At 44.1% G+C, this 16,408-nt stretch overlaps 1 protein-coding gene across 5 annotated transcripts in view; it reads right to left on the bottom strand.

The window, feature by feature from the left end:
* The window catches only part of KLC3 (kinesin light chain 3), an 819,248-nt gene that overhangs the window by 623,035 nt on the left and 179,805 nt on the right, over positions 1 to 16,408 (bottom strand). The gene's annotated exons all lie outside the window — the stretch shown is intronic.

The raw sequence follows: 16,408 nt of genomic DNA, 5'->3' as shown, positions 1-16,408 counted from the left end.
AACTGGTGCTCTGTAGGATGGGACAAATTCATTTTTCAAAGCAATCTTTTCACGCACCAGATCCCCTACTTTAGAAATCCAACCTGAAGATGTTGTTGCCAGATCCCTTATTCTCAAGGTGGTGGCACAGGCAGATGAATTTTCATCACAACATTGTTGTTGCTCCTATAAAACACCTATGTCAAACGGTGTGTCTGCCAGCCCCGCCAGAACCATCAAGATCAGGGACATGCATAGGTATCCCAGAAAGGACCTCATATGAGGTGCAACTTCCCAGGGACCTTCTGGGCTGAATATTAAGGGCTCTCCGGACCCCATATAGGTGATGAAGACAACTACGGCCTGAACCTATAATTCTTGCTGTTAACGACTGCTTTAAGTCTCGGTTCCTCCCCTTCACAATGCTGTTTCCCTTGGGATGATAGTGGGAGGAATAATGGAGTTGAACACCCATCATTTCCATGGTGTCCCTGAATGCCCTAGAGGCAAAAGCAGGGGCCTGGTCTGAATGAAATGCTGCAAGCGCAGATGTAGCTATAAAGACTAGCAAATCTTTAATAATAATAATCTGACTGTCAGCCGACCGTTGTGGACATTCCCACAGGAATCTAGAACAAGAACCTACAGCAACTAAGATGTAGTGTCTTATGTACCACCATTAGGTTGTATGCACCATTAAGTTGTAAGGGACCACAATAGTCCAGATACACACATTGTAGGGGTTTGTTGGAAACTAGGAGGGATGCCTGCGGTGGTAGTTTAATGGTGGACCCTTTAATTTGTTGGCAAATGTCACAACAAAGGACATATACTTGGTCTGTTTGTACCACATGGAACACCTCCAAATTCAAGGCACATGGTCTCAGAGAGAGATGACCTATTGCATCAATCTCCTCAAGCTCTGTGTAGTTCAAAGATTTTCGCCCATCATTCACAACCCAGACCCTGCTTGTTCAGACAGACAATAGAACCACCATGTACTACCTCAACAAGCGGGGTGGGGGGAACAAGGTCCAGGTCCTTGTCACACGAGGCCCAAGTGAGCTGAAAATGGCTCTTAGCCAGGAACCTGAAGATCACGGCAACTCACCTCCCAGGTGTTCAAAATACTAAGGCAGACACTCTCAGCAGAGTTCTAGAAGAAAACCACAAATGGGTCTTACACAATGATAACGTAAAAAACATCTTCCAACTGTGGGACACTCCAACCATCGATTTGTTTGCCACTGCAGAAAACAAAAAATGCAGTGGCTTTGCCTCGAGGTACTACCAACCATTGACACTGGGGAAAGCCCTATAGATCGTCTCGTCTGGCAAATTTCTTTACGCTTTTTCACCGATTCCCCTGATCCCAGCACTCCTCATCAAGCTGTCCCGCTCAAGAGCCAAGATGATTCTCGTAGCTCCAGAGTGGTCACATCAGTTGTGGTTCACAGACCTGCTTCACCAGTCAGGGCGTCCACATATCAAGCTTCCATGCAGACCGGACCTTCTAACAAAATTCATAGGTCAGATGGTTCACCCCAATCACTCCTTTGGCTGCATGGCTCTTAAGCTAGTGCAACATGGATATCTGAACCTGCCATAAGACTGTATGAAGATCCTCAAGGAGGCTTACCAGCCTTCCGCATGTTTCACATATGCCTTCAAGCGGAAGAGATTTTGCATTTGGTGTTCCTCCAAGAATGTGAACTCTACTACTTGCCACAAAGATGTCATTCTTTCATGCCTGCTACACTTGGTAAAATTTGGCTTGCAATTCTCTTCTATTAAGGTTCACCTGGCAGCTCTTACTGCCTACAGAAAATATCCTTCACAAACATCTTTTTTCAAAATCCCTGTAATAAAGGATTTTCTTCGAGGGGTTGAAGGAGGTTTTCCCTCCCATTAGGCGTATTTCACCTTCCTGGGAACTTAACCTGGTCCTTTCCCGACTTACGCAGGAAGCTTTCAAGCCAATTCACGAGCTCTGCAGCATCTTTCTTGGAAAACAGCTTTCCTTGTAGCTATAACATCAGCCTGCAGGGTTAGAGAGATCCAAGCACTATGCTCTCACAAACCATTCATGGACTTCCACTCTAACAAAATGGTCATGAGAACTCACCTGAAATTCCTCCCTAAGGTTATTTCAGATTTCCATGTCAATCTGGCAATCTAATTACCATCATTCTTTCAGAATCCACCACTCCAGCTGAAAGAACTCTTAATTCCCTAGATGTAAAAAGAGTTTTTTAATGTTATCTTGATAAAACACATGACATCCGCAGATCGAACCAATTGTTTATCCACTATGGTCCGTTCCATACAGGGTTAGCCACATCTAAACAGTCCATCTCCCAATGGACTGTTTCCTGTACCCTATTGTGCTATCAAAAAGCTAACAAGACACTAACGGGTAGACCAAAAGCTCACTCCATTAGAGGTAAAGCGGCTACTGCGGCCTTCAAGAGGAATTTCCCTATAGGGGATATTTGCAAGGTAGCTATGTGGAGATCTGTCCACACTTTCACCAAGCACTACTGCCTAGGCTTGGATGCGAGAGCAGATGCTTAGGTAGGACACTTCTCACTCAAAAATCTGTTGGATTAAATTGACTATCTTACTCGGTCCTCTGTCTTCTCCACCGCACTTAGTAGGATGGGCTTGCTCTTCTATTCAGTGCCTATGACTATCAATGGAAATCCCATACGAGAGAAGGAAAGTTACTTTTATCTATAACTCCAGTTCTCTTGTAGGGGGACCTCCATTAAAGTAAGAAGCAACCCTCCTCCCCAATGAAGTGGACAGAGGTACACATATTCCATAGATACATTCAACCATCACCTCAGAAAGAATTGATGCAACTGCCACCTGCTGAGCATGATGGGATACTGGTGTTCTCTCGTGTCCTAAAGGCACAGTCTCTATTTTTAACTCATATGATGACAGTCTATGCGGCTACACTGTCACGATTTACCTTATCTCTCCACTATATCAAAAAAGGGTTGGGAAAGGCATTTATGCTGTTTTTCCAAAACATTATGCCATTTTATACATACATAATACTAGATGAAGAATTGGACAATTGTAGCCTGCTCCTATAGGCTGCATAATATTTTTCACTCAAGTGACTCTGCAGGCCTTCCAGAAGAAAAGCAAACATTACACTTATGAATATATTGTGAAGAAATGCTCTGGGGTCCTCATACGTGGGCGGGACTATTCAGTGCTTATGACTTCAATGGAGATTTCCCTACGAGAGAACTGGATTGACAGGTAAACTGCTCCTTCTTTGACACTAGTGCACCATTACTATGCGTTTTTCTTTTCCGACCTTCTTTATAGTATCTATCCGCAAAAGGACGTAGGGGGCGGCAACTCAAATTCCAATCTGAAAGTTCAGCCTCTTTACATAAAGGAGCTTGTAGAGTGCAACAATGTTGGTTCACCTTTATCTCTCTCTGGTTCTTTGAATGCTTGCAGGATCTCTTCTAGGGCTCAAGCAGTATCCAGTTAGGCCTTCCCTTTTTTCACATATCTTGTCCGTAATGTTTCTTCATATTTGGCCCATTTCAGCATGTCTCTTCTCCAGCTCTGTAGACTACTGGCTACCACACTGTTTTCCATTTCATGGCTATCTATATTTTGGCTAGTTGCAAGAGCAAATCCATAAAAATACTTGTTACTTTTTCATATAGTTTTTGGTACATCCTAATGGTGTGGGAGTTGGCTCTCACTTGCTATTATAACAAGTCTTAGTATTTTCACCCAGTAATGTAAAAACGTAGGACAAACTCAGCACATTTGACAAAAGCCAGCATTTTAATTTCTGCATCTACGGCATTTAGCTTGCGCTCCTGTGCAATAGATGTTCATTTTGCTTGGAGTGCTGTATGCCCTTTTAATGTGGTAAAAATGGGCATTTCAGGAGATTTTGGCGGCATTTCGGAATATGGGTTCCCATTCCTCCTAACTTAGTGGTTTATTAGTAACTTCCACCCATTTGTTTCTGAGACCTTCCAGGGAGACTGTAGCTTGGCTGAGGATTGACCAATACTGTAAAGTCACTGTTTTATGTCTCCCATCTATTGTATAAAGCAGTTTCATGGTTTGATGTAGTAAAGGTTTGCTATTCCCTGTTCTCCGGGTACTTATTAAAGCTGCCACTATTGACCCATGCAAGACGTGTAATCAAAGTAAATCAAATGCTTCCATCATATTCCTGAAGTAATGTCTGCTACTTGCTCTAGTCACTTGTCTAGTCTAGTTTCTATTCCTTTGCAGCAGCTTACATGACTCAAGAACTGAATATTTCTTAGAGGAATATCAGGAGTAAGGGTGTTTTCGTGTGTGTTTTCTGGAGGCATTGTGACCAATAGAATCTCTCATTGCTCTCATTTGATCCTTGCTGTTTTCCCATCCACTTTTGGGCCATAATATTACTCTAGTTAACTGAGAATTTAGGTGCAACATCAGTCTTCATTGCCACTCCTTAAGCCCCTCTTACCATCTATCGTAGCTCAGAAGCCAGCTAGCAAACATCCATATCTGGGGCTGCCAATCCTCCAACCTGTGCCAGGAGTTGCTGTTTAGTAAGGACACCCTAACCATTCTTGCTATTCTACATCTCCGTCAGTCTTGAGGCCACCTGGCAAATATATGTTGCAAAGAATTCAACTAGCAGCTCCTCTGATCCCAGTGTTTTCCCTGTAGCCTTTTCATCTCTGCTCAGATCTCTACTCCTCTGATATCTCCTTCTAGTATTTCTCATTTATCTGGCGCTATGGAAGGGATCTCCTCTTCCTGTATGTAAAGGTGGAGGTCTAATTCACCTCCATGGTTTAGACTAGAAGGAAGCATTTTATAATAGCTCTTGCATTGCTCATTTATTTCTAGCTGTGAGTGTACTATGCTTCCTTTCACTGTACAAATCCAATATAGGTTTCCCACTCTTGGTGGGATTAGCCAACCAGGCCAGCAGGCTTCCGGCCTTGTCAGGTTTGTTGTGCTTAGCCATATATCCCTTATAATTATGACATTGCAGACTTTCAATTAATTCTGTCAATTTTTCAATCTTCTCCTCCCATGTTGTATGCACATCTGGGTGGTCAGAGTAGTTTGCTCTTGCTTTCCAACTAACTGCTCCTGTTTGTCTATTCCACATTAATATTAATGTTGGCCTAATGCCAGAGGAGGTTCTGATGTACTTCCCCCGTACCTAAGCCTTAAAAGCCATCCCGTTCCTCAGCGCTGAGGAAGCAGTGTCTTCAATTTCAGAAAAATAATTACTTATAGCGTCACTAATGGTGTGTTGGAGACATGGTCTTCCAGTACTTCTACCTTCAGTGTCTACTTGGGGAAACTGTCCTTACTCTTCCCCATGACATGGTCATATGTGGGTTATGATCTGAGATTGTACTGTGTAGTTATTCTATATACTCTACATCTGCAAGAGTCTGAGGAGATCATACAAAGAGATCTAACCTTACATGCAGATCAACCATTCATGAGTAAACGGGCTCTAGCTCTCTAGAGCTCTCTAGCTTCGGGCGTGTGGGCTCTCCATCAGTCTATCATTCTCTGTTGGGCCAGCCATTTCTCCAAAATATTTGCTATTTTCATTAATAGAGAGACCTTTAGTGGAGGATGTGGTTGGTGAAGTAAATACACCTGTTACACAAATACAATTAAATAATTAAAGTCCCCTCTCATTATCACAGGGCTATACTGGAAGTTGACTAAAGGTTTGGATAAGTCATCAAAAAACCCTGTTTGATTCACGTTTGGTGAATATACATTCATTAGGGTGGCATCTCTCCTGTCTAGTCTCCCCTCCAATATAATGTAGCGTCCTTTAAATCAGTAGTTATTTTAAACGAGACTCCTGGCCTTATCCAGATTAGTACTCCTTGGGCACCATAGCATACCAAGGGTGCCGTAGGTCCTTATGCAAGCAAGGAAAATGTTGCCTGCCCACAGTGTTGTAGAAACATTTTGCCATAATTGGGATTCAGAGGGCTGCCTCCACCCTTGGGTTTAGGTGCCACTCCACCTGCTGCACTAATGATAGCTACACCTCTGAACTGGCAAAGGCAAAGTAGCTGGTAAAGAAAATCTGGCCTCTCAATCATTTTCATAAAGCCTGACCTTCTTTCAGAGCAAGGTGAATCTCCTGCATTTGTCCTATCTGAACTCCCCTCCTCCTTATATATAAGAGCACATCATATCTTTTGGTCATGCTCCTTAATCCCCTCACATTTCAAGGGAGTATTTTCATTCTGGGATTTTATATACTGCACTCATCTTAGAGAAAACTCTGTGCCCATGGGTTTCTTTGGTACCTTCTCTTAGTCCGTTTCAAATATTCATCTGGTACAGTATCCACATGAATATTCTCTCTGTATTTGCAACAAACTGAAAACATAACTTACCCAACTCCCTCAACCTGGGCAGGTATACAACGCATCCCACCACAACTTTAACATTCAACTGATAGGCTTCTACTTTCAAAGACCATCTTTACTTGGTATCAGCTAGTCTTTTGAAGGGTGTCTGCAACAAAGTCCAAGGCCTCAATTTCCATCTCTCATTTCCCCATGGTGAGGACTGGAATTGTCTATCTTCTTTTTTCCCCACTGTCAGATAATCTTGGTCAGGGTGACCCTGGGTAGTTGCTCTTTCTCATATATATTCTGGGATGAATCTAAGCCTGGACTATCATCCGATCATATCCCTGTGTCTATAAGCCAACAGTCTCATCCTTGTCTGGGCTTTGCATGAGTCAGGTTGCTGCTGCCTTCACACCTTTCCTGTCAGCATGTACAGGTTTGATGTTGGAGATAGGATCTTTTCCTATTTCCGTTCTGTCAGCGTGGTATTTTGAATCCTGCAATCCAGTTGTTCAGCTCCCCTCTGTTTAATTTAGCTAGGAACAACAATGCATGTTTGCCCCCACACCCAAAAGCTTGCATTTCACCTTGAGAAGGAAGCCTTTCAGTGTTGCAGGGTCGCACAAAAATCAGAGAAGATCATTACACCTGTATCTTTGATACTCTGCCCCTTCTTTTGGAACTGTTTTAATACGTAGTTTCCATCTCTAAAATGAAGAATTGAGGTCAAGGAGGCGCTCCATGTGATGGAGCTCATGCCTGAAACTCTCTATGTCGAAGTTTCCCCACAATTCTGATGTTATTGTGACCTGTTTGGCCTTCTGGATCCTTGGTTCTGTATTCCAGATATTGCACTTGCTCAGTTAAATCCTTCCTTTGGATTTTTGAACTCCTCTGCTGCAGGTTTAATGTTTGCCACCATGGCCTTGGTTTTGGGGAAATACTCAAACATTTCTGGTGGTCATCCCAGAAAAAGCAAACAAAAATCCCCCTAAATGACATACTGGTGTGGGCTGGGGGGGACTTTTCACCGGGAGTATAGGATACAATCTCCCTGGGTAAATACTACTAGCAAGGGTATCCTATTACCCTATTTATCCCCAGACCAAGTGTAAGTTTACGAAAACTCTATAGGAAATCCTCATTTATTTATTTTAAGACCATTACCCACTCTATCAGAGGCATGCTTAATCATCAGATTTCATCTTGGTTCCTAACGCCAGTCATATATAAATATTCAGCTTGAGTGTAAGGATGGACTTCCTCCAATTAAAACTTTTTAATGTCAACTTAAAATTTGTTAATTTTGATGTATGTGAAAAACTCTTAGTTCCGTGGTTAATTTGTTTATCTTGTCAAGTTTTTTTTTTTTCAAGGAGCTGATTTGAACCTGTATTTTTAGGTAGTCTTCAGATGCCTTGATCTAAATGAGCCTAGCCTCTAATAGGCATGTTTTGCTGTATTGATAAGTACGGTTAGCAAACTGCAGGACAACCACAGCTATTAACGACCAATCATTCTTAGCCGCTTCCATGCGTCGGACAGCTGGGAGCCATCCGCTCATGTGCGTTGGATGGCTCCAGGCCGTCCGCGCACTTGGCACTGGAAATCCCTCTGGTGCAGGCAGAGGGATTCCTTGCTGAAAGAAACAGCTTCAGGAGATGGAGAAAAGCTTCTGTTTCTTCTGTTTCAGTGAAATGACGGTCAGCACGCATGGAACGCTGATGTAATTTCACTTTCTCTGCATCGGTGCTTGTGGGCTATCTCACCCCCCCCGAGCACCGATCCTGATGGCAGAGGTATCATTGGAAAGGGAAGAATCTTCCCTTTCCACTGGTGCCATCCCCTAGTGGATCCCTGCTTGGAGATCACCGCAGGAGGGCGATCCCCAAGCAGATAAAGCCACCCACTAGACACCAGGGAGGGAGATGATTGGCTCCTTGGGCAAGGGCTTTTGTTCCTACTGGGCATTTTTTAGAGCATTCATGCCCCCACCCCAAATAAATAGGGACACAGTTTTTCTGCCCCTCTAGGGCAGCAGATGGATGTAATTGCCCTGGATCAGCCCCCCCCCCCCCCAGGGAGGCAGACAGACCACTAGACGCCTTGGAATAAAATTGAAGGGTGGGGACTGCCCACTAGTGTGGGCATGATTATGCCCTCAACCAAACTGAAGGGGGGGGCAGTCTTTCTGCTCCCCTGTGGACTAAAGCATATCATCCCAATGGTAAGCAAGAGGACATTTGACTCTATTCGGTGTTGATTTAACAAATGGGGCAGGAGAGCTTGGCTGACTCACAACAACGTCCCACTTACAATGGTGAATGGCTGCACTTTTTGGTCTTGGGTAGGCTACCACTTGGAAAAACTACAGAGTACAGAGTGGTGTGCTTTACATGCACCCTACACCATTTTCTTACCCACAACGCCCCGCAAACCTGTAACTTTGCCTGAAGTCACACATTTTCACTATATTTCTGTAATGGAAACATCTGGAATCCACAAAATTCCTACCACCAGCATTGCCCCATCTGTACCAATAAAAACTGTGCCCCACTTGTTTGGCTAGGCCTAGTGCCAGCGACAGGAATGGATCAAACCGTGGTCAATAGGAGTATTCATGCAAGGGCTCCCATTGTCCTTGGTTTGATCCGCTCCTGCCGTGGTCCTAGGCCCAGTCACACAAGTGGGGCAGAGTTTTTATTGGCACAGGTGGGGCAATGTTAGGTGGTAGGATTTTGTAGATTCCTGTGTATTCTGGAAGTTTCTATTGCAGACATGTTCCCCAAGGTGTCTAGTTTTCAAAAATGTGCAGGTTGGCTAAGTTTCTCTAGGTGCTGGCTGAGCTAGGGTCCCAAATCTAGAGCTAGCCACGTCAGCAAAAAAGAGGCTCAGTTTTCCGTAGAAAAAAAGTGTTGCATCCATGTTGCATTTTGGAGCGTTACCTGTCGGGGTCATTAGGTCTATCCACACAAGTGAGGTACCATTTTTATTGGGGGGCTTGGAGGAATGCTGGGTGGAAAACATTTGTGGCTCCCCGCAGATTCCAGAATTTTCCATCACAGAAATGTGAGGAAAATATGTTTTCAGCTTAGAGTTGTTTATTGTTTGTGCGATTCTTTTAAAGTTTTAGCTGGAGGGAACTGGGGCCTTTTAAATTTGAGGGGACACTCTGAAAATCTGTCGGGGGAACTGGGGCCTTTAATCTTCTATTTTCACACTGACCAGGGAGACTAGAGCATTTTCAGTTTGCAGCGGCCATCTTACGGTGAAGCTTGCTAGTTAGCACTCTAGCTCCCGGTTAGTTGGCCTTATTTAGGATGGCCAGGGAGCCAACATGCAGCGCCTGGGTAGGGTGCTCTGATTTTGTATACGGCTGCACTCATTACGTAACATTGCCTTACTGCCATGTTTTGCTTCTCAGAGTTGATTTCATTGTTTGTGTGATACTTTTAAAAATGTAACTGGAGGGAACTGGGGCCTTTTAAATTTGTGGGGACTCTCTGAAAATCTGTTGGGGGGAACCAGGGCCTTTAATCTTCTATTTTCACGCTGACCAAGGAGACTAGCATGCACTCAGTTTGCTGCTCCTGGTCCTGTGGCCATCTTCTGATGAGACTTGCGGGTTGGCCCTCTAGCTCCCGATTAAACTGCCTTATTTAGGATGGCTCAGGAGCAGATGTGTGCAGCAGGCACACCAAAGGCAAGCCCATCTTTGGCTGGGGCCAGGGGCCAGGAACTCTGGTCCGTCACAGCTAGAAGTAATTCTTTACAAAGCATCCATTTTGAAATCACTGCGACCTGCACCCAAAATGAGCTGCTAGGTCATTAGCCCTTGGGAGAGTTCCCTAACCTGTAGTTGCTGCAATTTTGCTTGCACTGTCTCGACAATGTTCATGTCGGTCTCACACCTCTACGCTTGCTGGCTAATCTTGTCCAAATCAAAGAGAATAATGGCAGGTATAGCATTCAACCCCCTGATGTGCGCCGCCATACCAACAGAACTATGTGAACAATTCATTTTTTCAGTCTTTACTGCCGTTCTCTTCCCAAACACCAGCAACATCTTTTTAATTTCTTATGTGATTATAGTCCAGATGCAGTATTTAGCACTGAAACATGGTTACATGCAGACTCCACACGAGATATAATTACAACACTCCTGGCCAACTTTTATCTAGTTAGGGTAGATAGACAGGGGAGGCTAGCAGGAGGTATTGCTATTATTTTTTTTAAAAGAGTTCACATGTAGAATTAAAGCATTTCCTCTTCCAGATTGTGAAGCATTGATTTTAACACTGTTGCCTCACCCACAATTTTACTCTTTCTGGACCTTGATTTACTGTCCCCTGGGGTACGTTGGAAAGTGGTGCACCTCTCCACTGGTTCCTCATTTTTTAAGGACTGCTAATTTCATTTTACTCTGGGATATTAATCTCCACCCAGATGATGTACAAAATAAAATGAAAACTTCTTTCATTAAGGACTTGCGCATACTTAATTTGGTACTTCTTAACTATGCACCCACTCATGTGGCAGGGCATCTCTTGGACCTTATCTTTTCCAACATAAAGGATCTGATAATTTACCCCTTTCTTCCACTCAGTTGGTCTGATCACCATGCAGAGCCTGTTTAGCTTAAGGTCGAATCTTTTCCCCTTAGAATATGGTCCAATTCCAATCTTGAAATACAGGAATTGGACCAAACTGAACATCTCAGCACTCAATGTGCAGTTCCTTAGTAGCCAACCTACTTTACAACATCAGGCCGATTTGGACCAGGATACGATCCATTGTTGGCTCACCGAGGCCATCAATGTCACCCTGCCAATCACTTCCAAACGTGCTGGCAGAATTCACCCTCATGCTCCTTGGTTTACTGATGCACTTAAATCAGAAAAGAAACACTGCTAAGCATTAAAAAGACTTAGGAGGAAGTGTTACATGGATAAGGCTAAGAGTAAATAGAGGGAGTACTTGAAAGCCTACCATGCCCTGTGAAACTCTGCTTGTGCCACATTTTATGCAGAAACAAATATCAATGCCTAGAACTGCCCGGAGACTCTTTTCAAGGTGATGAAAGAATTGGCAGATGCTAGTAAATTCTCCCTGCTTCCCCTCTTCCTCAGAGCCAGTGTGATGAGCTAGCTGCTTTCTTCACTCAAAAAGTGGAAAAGATTCACACATAGCTGGCCAGTGATTCCTCGAAAGCAGAGGCCGACTTAGCCATGAATGTGTGGAATCTGCCTAAGGAGGTGAATAGCTACCTGTCATCCCAGACAAAACCTGGCACCAAACTAAGTGAGTGGCCTCTCTTTGATTTCACATCCTTACTAGCTGCTATGCAAGCCATTAAATCCAGTTCCCTGATGGATTTTATGCGCCCTTGTAAGATCAGGTTACTGGACACAAACTGTTTAACCATGGTACTGGAGCTCTTCAATTCTTCTTTGCAGGAGGGGTTGTACCCTTGAGATGGAAGCATGTTATTGTCCTTCCTTTGTTGAAAAAAAACGAATTTAGATTCTTCTAAATTAGGGAATATTTGACCCATCTCTTGGTTACCTCTCAAAGTTTTGGAAAAGCATTTTGATGTTCACCTCACCACCTTTGTTAAGGGCCAAAACTTTTTCCATCCTTCTCAGTTTGGTTTCAGGGTGGGGCACAACACTAAGGCGGTCATTCTGACCGCGGCGGTCACCGCCCGCCAAGCGGTTCCCGCCGAAAGACCGCGGCGGCCATTCCGGCTTTCCCGCTGGGCCGGCGGGCGACCGCCAGAAGACCGCCGGCCGGCCCAACGGGACAGCCCCTTCAACAATGAAGCCGGCTCGGAATGGAGCCAGCAGAGTTGAAGGGGTGCCATGGGCAGTGGGCAGTGCAGGGGCAGTGCAGGGGCCCCCAGGGGCCCCACGGCACCCGTTCCCGCCATCCTGGTTCTGGCGGTGGACACCGCCAGAAACAGGCTGGCGGGAAGGCGGTCGGAATCCCCATGGCGGTGCTGCAAGCAGCGCCGCCATGGCGGATTCCCTGTGCCAGCGGGAAACCGGCGGGAAACCGCCGGCTCCCCTTTTCTGACCGCGGCTTTACCGCCGCGGTCAGAATCGCCCAGGAAGCACCGCCAGCCTGTTGGCGGTGCTTCCGCCGCCCTCCGCCATGGCGGTCATGGACCGCCAAGGTCAGAATGACCCCCTAAGTCTGCCCTGCTGAGCGTTACGGAACATCTAAGACAACAGCTGGATGATGGTGGCACTGCTGCGCTCATTCTGTTGGATTTGAGTGTTGCTTTTGACACAGTATCCCACTCAATCCTGGAGGAAAGATTGGAGGCTCTTAGGCCTTGGAGGTCCAACTTTAAGATGGCTTGTTTCCTTCTTAGCAGACTGTGTGTTTCAGGTTTTCTCAGCTGACATGAAATCTAAGCCACAAGCCCTGACCTCAGGAGTTCCTCAAGGCTCTGTTCTGAGCCCATTGCTATTCAATATCTATGTCCGCACCCTAGCAACCCTAATAGGGAGTTGTGGGCTCACCCTTTTTTCATATTCCGATGGCATGCAGATTATTTTTTCTCTGTCATCGGACCAAAACTAGGACCCCTCGCCCTTGAACCTGGACTTGAGTAAAACCTATGGTTGGATGAATAAGAATTCTCTCAAGCTCCATGAGAATAAAACCGAGGTCATGGTTTGGAGTAAGAACTCCTCTTCCAGGTATTGGGCAGCAGCCCTAGGGGCATGCCTACTCCGTCCACGAAGGTGAAAAACCTTGGCTTCCTTATTGATGACAAGTTGACCATGAAACCGCAGGTGACTAACGTAATGGCCAACTGCTTTGGTGCTCTCAGATGGCTAAATAATCATCCTTCTATGGCCCACAAGACCATAATTCAAGCTCTGATTTTAACAAGACTGGATTAGGGAAATGTACTTTATCTGGGTGCCCATAAGACAACGATCCACCACTAACAGAAAGTTCACGGTGCTGCTGCCAGAATGCTCTTCCACCTACCCAAATCAACATCAGTCTGTAACCTGCTACAGGAACTACACTGGCTTAAGATCACTAATCGAATCTAGTTCAAAGCACTCTACTATATGTTCAAAGCCAAACAAGGCTTTGGACCATGCTACATTCAGGAACTGGTGAGACCGTATCAACCCACAAGTTCACTAAGATCCTCCAACCACTCCTTGTTTACAGTACCAAGATTCCATCTTTTCCACAAGAAAGGACATTCTTTCTCTTACCTTGGTCCTGAACTTTGGAACACTCTTCCAAAAGAACTGTAATTCATTACTGACCTTTCACAAAGACCTGAAGACCAGGCTTTTCTACATCAACTGATCTGTACACACTATCTATACCTGCCCTGCGCCGGGAAACCCTTTTTGGTAGCTGTACGCATTCTAAAACTCCTAAATAAACAAATAAATAAAATGTTTGAGGGCTGCAGGGAATTCTGGGTAGAAAAACGTGTGGAAAGTCAGCCCACCCTGGATACCCCTACGTGTCTAGTTTTAATAAATGCACAGGTTGGCTAGCATGCCGGCTGAGCTAGGGTCCAAACTCTAGAGCTACCTACTTCAGAAAATGAGGGTCAGGTTTTGACGAAAAAGTGTGTTGCGTCCATGTTGTGTTTTGAGCTGCTTCCTTCATGGACACTACGTCTACCCACACAAGTGAGGTACCATTTTTATCAGGGGACTTGGGGGAATGCTGGGTGGATGGAAGTTTGTGCAGGGAAATCTGGGTAAAAAAACATAAGGAGAGTCATGCAAGTCAACCCACCTGGATAACTCTAGGTGCCTAGTTTTCATAAATGTACAGGTTGGCTAGGTTTCCCGAGATGCTGGCTGAGCTATGGTCCAAAATCTAGAGCTACCCACATCAGCTGTTTCCTGTCATGGGCACTAGGTCTATTCACAAAAGTGAAGTACCATTTTTATCAGGAGACTTAGAGGAATGCCGGGTGGAAGGAAGTCTGTAGCTCTTCACACATTCCGGAACTTTTCATCACAGAAATATAAGGAAAATGTGTTTCAGTCAAAATGTGAGGTTTGCAAGGGATTCTAGGTTAAAAAAAATGTGGTGAGTGTGCAGCAAGTCAGCCCATCCTGGATATCCCTAGGTTTCTAGTTTTCAAAAATGTACAGGTTGGCTGGGTTTCCATAGGTGCCGGCAGAGCTAGGGTTCTAAATCTAGAGCTACCACATTGGAAAAAGAGGGCCAGTTTTTGGTAGAAAAATGTGATGCCTCTATGTTGTGTTTTGGGTCGTTTCTTGTTGTGGGTACTAGGCCTACCCACACAAGTGAGGTACCATTTTTTAGCAGGAGACGTGTAGGAGCATAGAATAGTCATTACCAATTGGATTGCGCTGTATTTGTGCCTTTCAAATTTAAGCCAGTTCATAAGAAAGATGATATTTTGAAAAATACCCTCTAAATCAGATGATATTATGGGTACCCACAAATTCAGAGATGTAGCACTAACCACTGCTCCTAAACTCTATCTTGTGCCCATTTCAGAAATACATAAGTTTCCTTGATACCCATTTTTCACTCTCCCTATTTCGCTATAGGAATTGGTCTATACTCAGTGCTCTATGAAAAACCTTTGTGTGGTGTAGCTCACTTGTTTGCTCTCGGTACAGTGGGTTCTTGGAGAACCTACAAACACTACATATCCCCACAACCAGAAGGGTCTAGCGGACGTTATGGTATATTGCTTTTATCAATCGGTCATTCTGACAAAAAGTTACAAATAAAAAAGTTGTCAGAAATGACTGTTTTTTACTACTCATTTTAATTATTTTATTATTTCAACAGTTATCTTCCTTGGGAAACCGTTGAAGGAACTACACATATGACCATTTGTTGAATTATGAATTTTGTCTATTTTTCAGAAATCTGTAGCCTTTCTGGATCACCCATGAGTTTTATACTGGTTTCCACCACAAACTGGAAATAAGTTAAAAAGTTAAAAGCCCACAAAATTAAGGAAAACAGGCTCTCTCTTAGAAAAATACCCTGACTTTGGTACAAAATTAGGTTTTTTGATTCAGCTCTGCATGTTCCTGAAAGCTAGAAAGATGGTGACTTTAGTACACCAAATTGTTTGTGGATGCCATTTTTAGGGAACATACTAGACACTTTTATCTGGAGCACTTTCCCCTATTAAAAAAGAAAAAAACTCAAAATTTGCTATGTATGGCATACTTTCTCGCCCCACCCCCGCCAAACCCTGAGTATCTTTAGAATCCCCACGATGTTGGAAAAAAGGATGCAAATTAGGCGTTGATAGCTTATGTGGACAAAAGGTTATGGAGGAATAATGATGAACTACTCCAATTAACCAAAAAAGGGCTCAGCACTGCAAGGAAAAAGGCCTAGCAGCTAAAGTGTTAAATATGTTTTTCCTCTAAAAAATACGGAGGTTGATAGTTTACAATCAAACCTGTCCATCTGCATTCTCTCTTAAATATGCTATCATAATAGTCCTGTGTAGCTGCATTTTTAACCTACGTTTTAATTAGTTCTGCTAGAGATTCCCAGCATTATGCCTGTACCAGCTCTAGTGTCAAATTTGTGAGATTAATCAGATTGTGCTCAATTGATTAAGGGTGCCATTTCATCCGGAAAACGTAGGCCTAGTTGTTTTGCGTTGTATTAAGTTTTGATGAAGAATTTATTTCACAACCCGAGTCAGAGAAAAAATGTTTTTGTTTCCTTCTCCTTAGATGGACACTATAATTTAAGTCACACGTAGCCAACACCCCTGTTGCCTCAGCGAGGAACCGGAAGGAAGATGTTTTTAAAAGCGCTCAGCGTGCGGCCAGGACCGTAGTAGGGTAAAGCATTAGATTAATTACCGTCATTGAATCCGTGACGCAGTGAATAGGATAGCTGATTTGTTTCATTTTTAGACCAGACTTCTTCTACAGATAGGTTCTAGGTCTGCCGATTACCAAACCTCATTTTAACTTCATATTAACCCTAATATACCCTAATAGAGTGTGACTACAGGGACGTGCCTACTGTGCTTT

The sequence above is a fragment of the Pleurodeles waltl genome, chromosome 9 (assembly GCF_031143425.1).
Source record: "Pleurodeles waltl isolate 20211129_DDA chromosome 9, aPleWal1.hap1.20221129, whole genome shotgun sequence".
Lineage (NCBI taxonomy): Eukaryota > Metazoa > Chordata > Amphibia > Caudata > Salamandridae > Pleurodeles > Pleurodeles waltl.
This window is presented reverse-complemented; position numbering and strand designations above follow the sequence as displayed.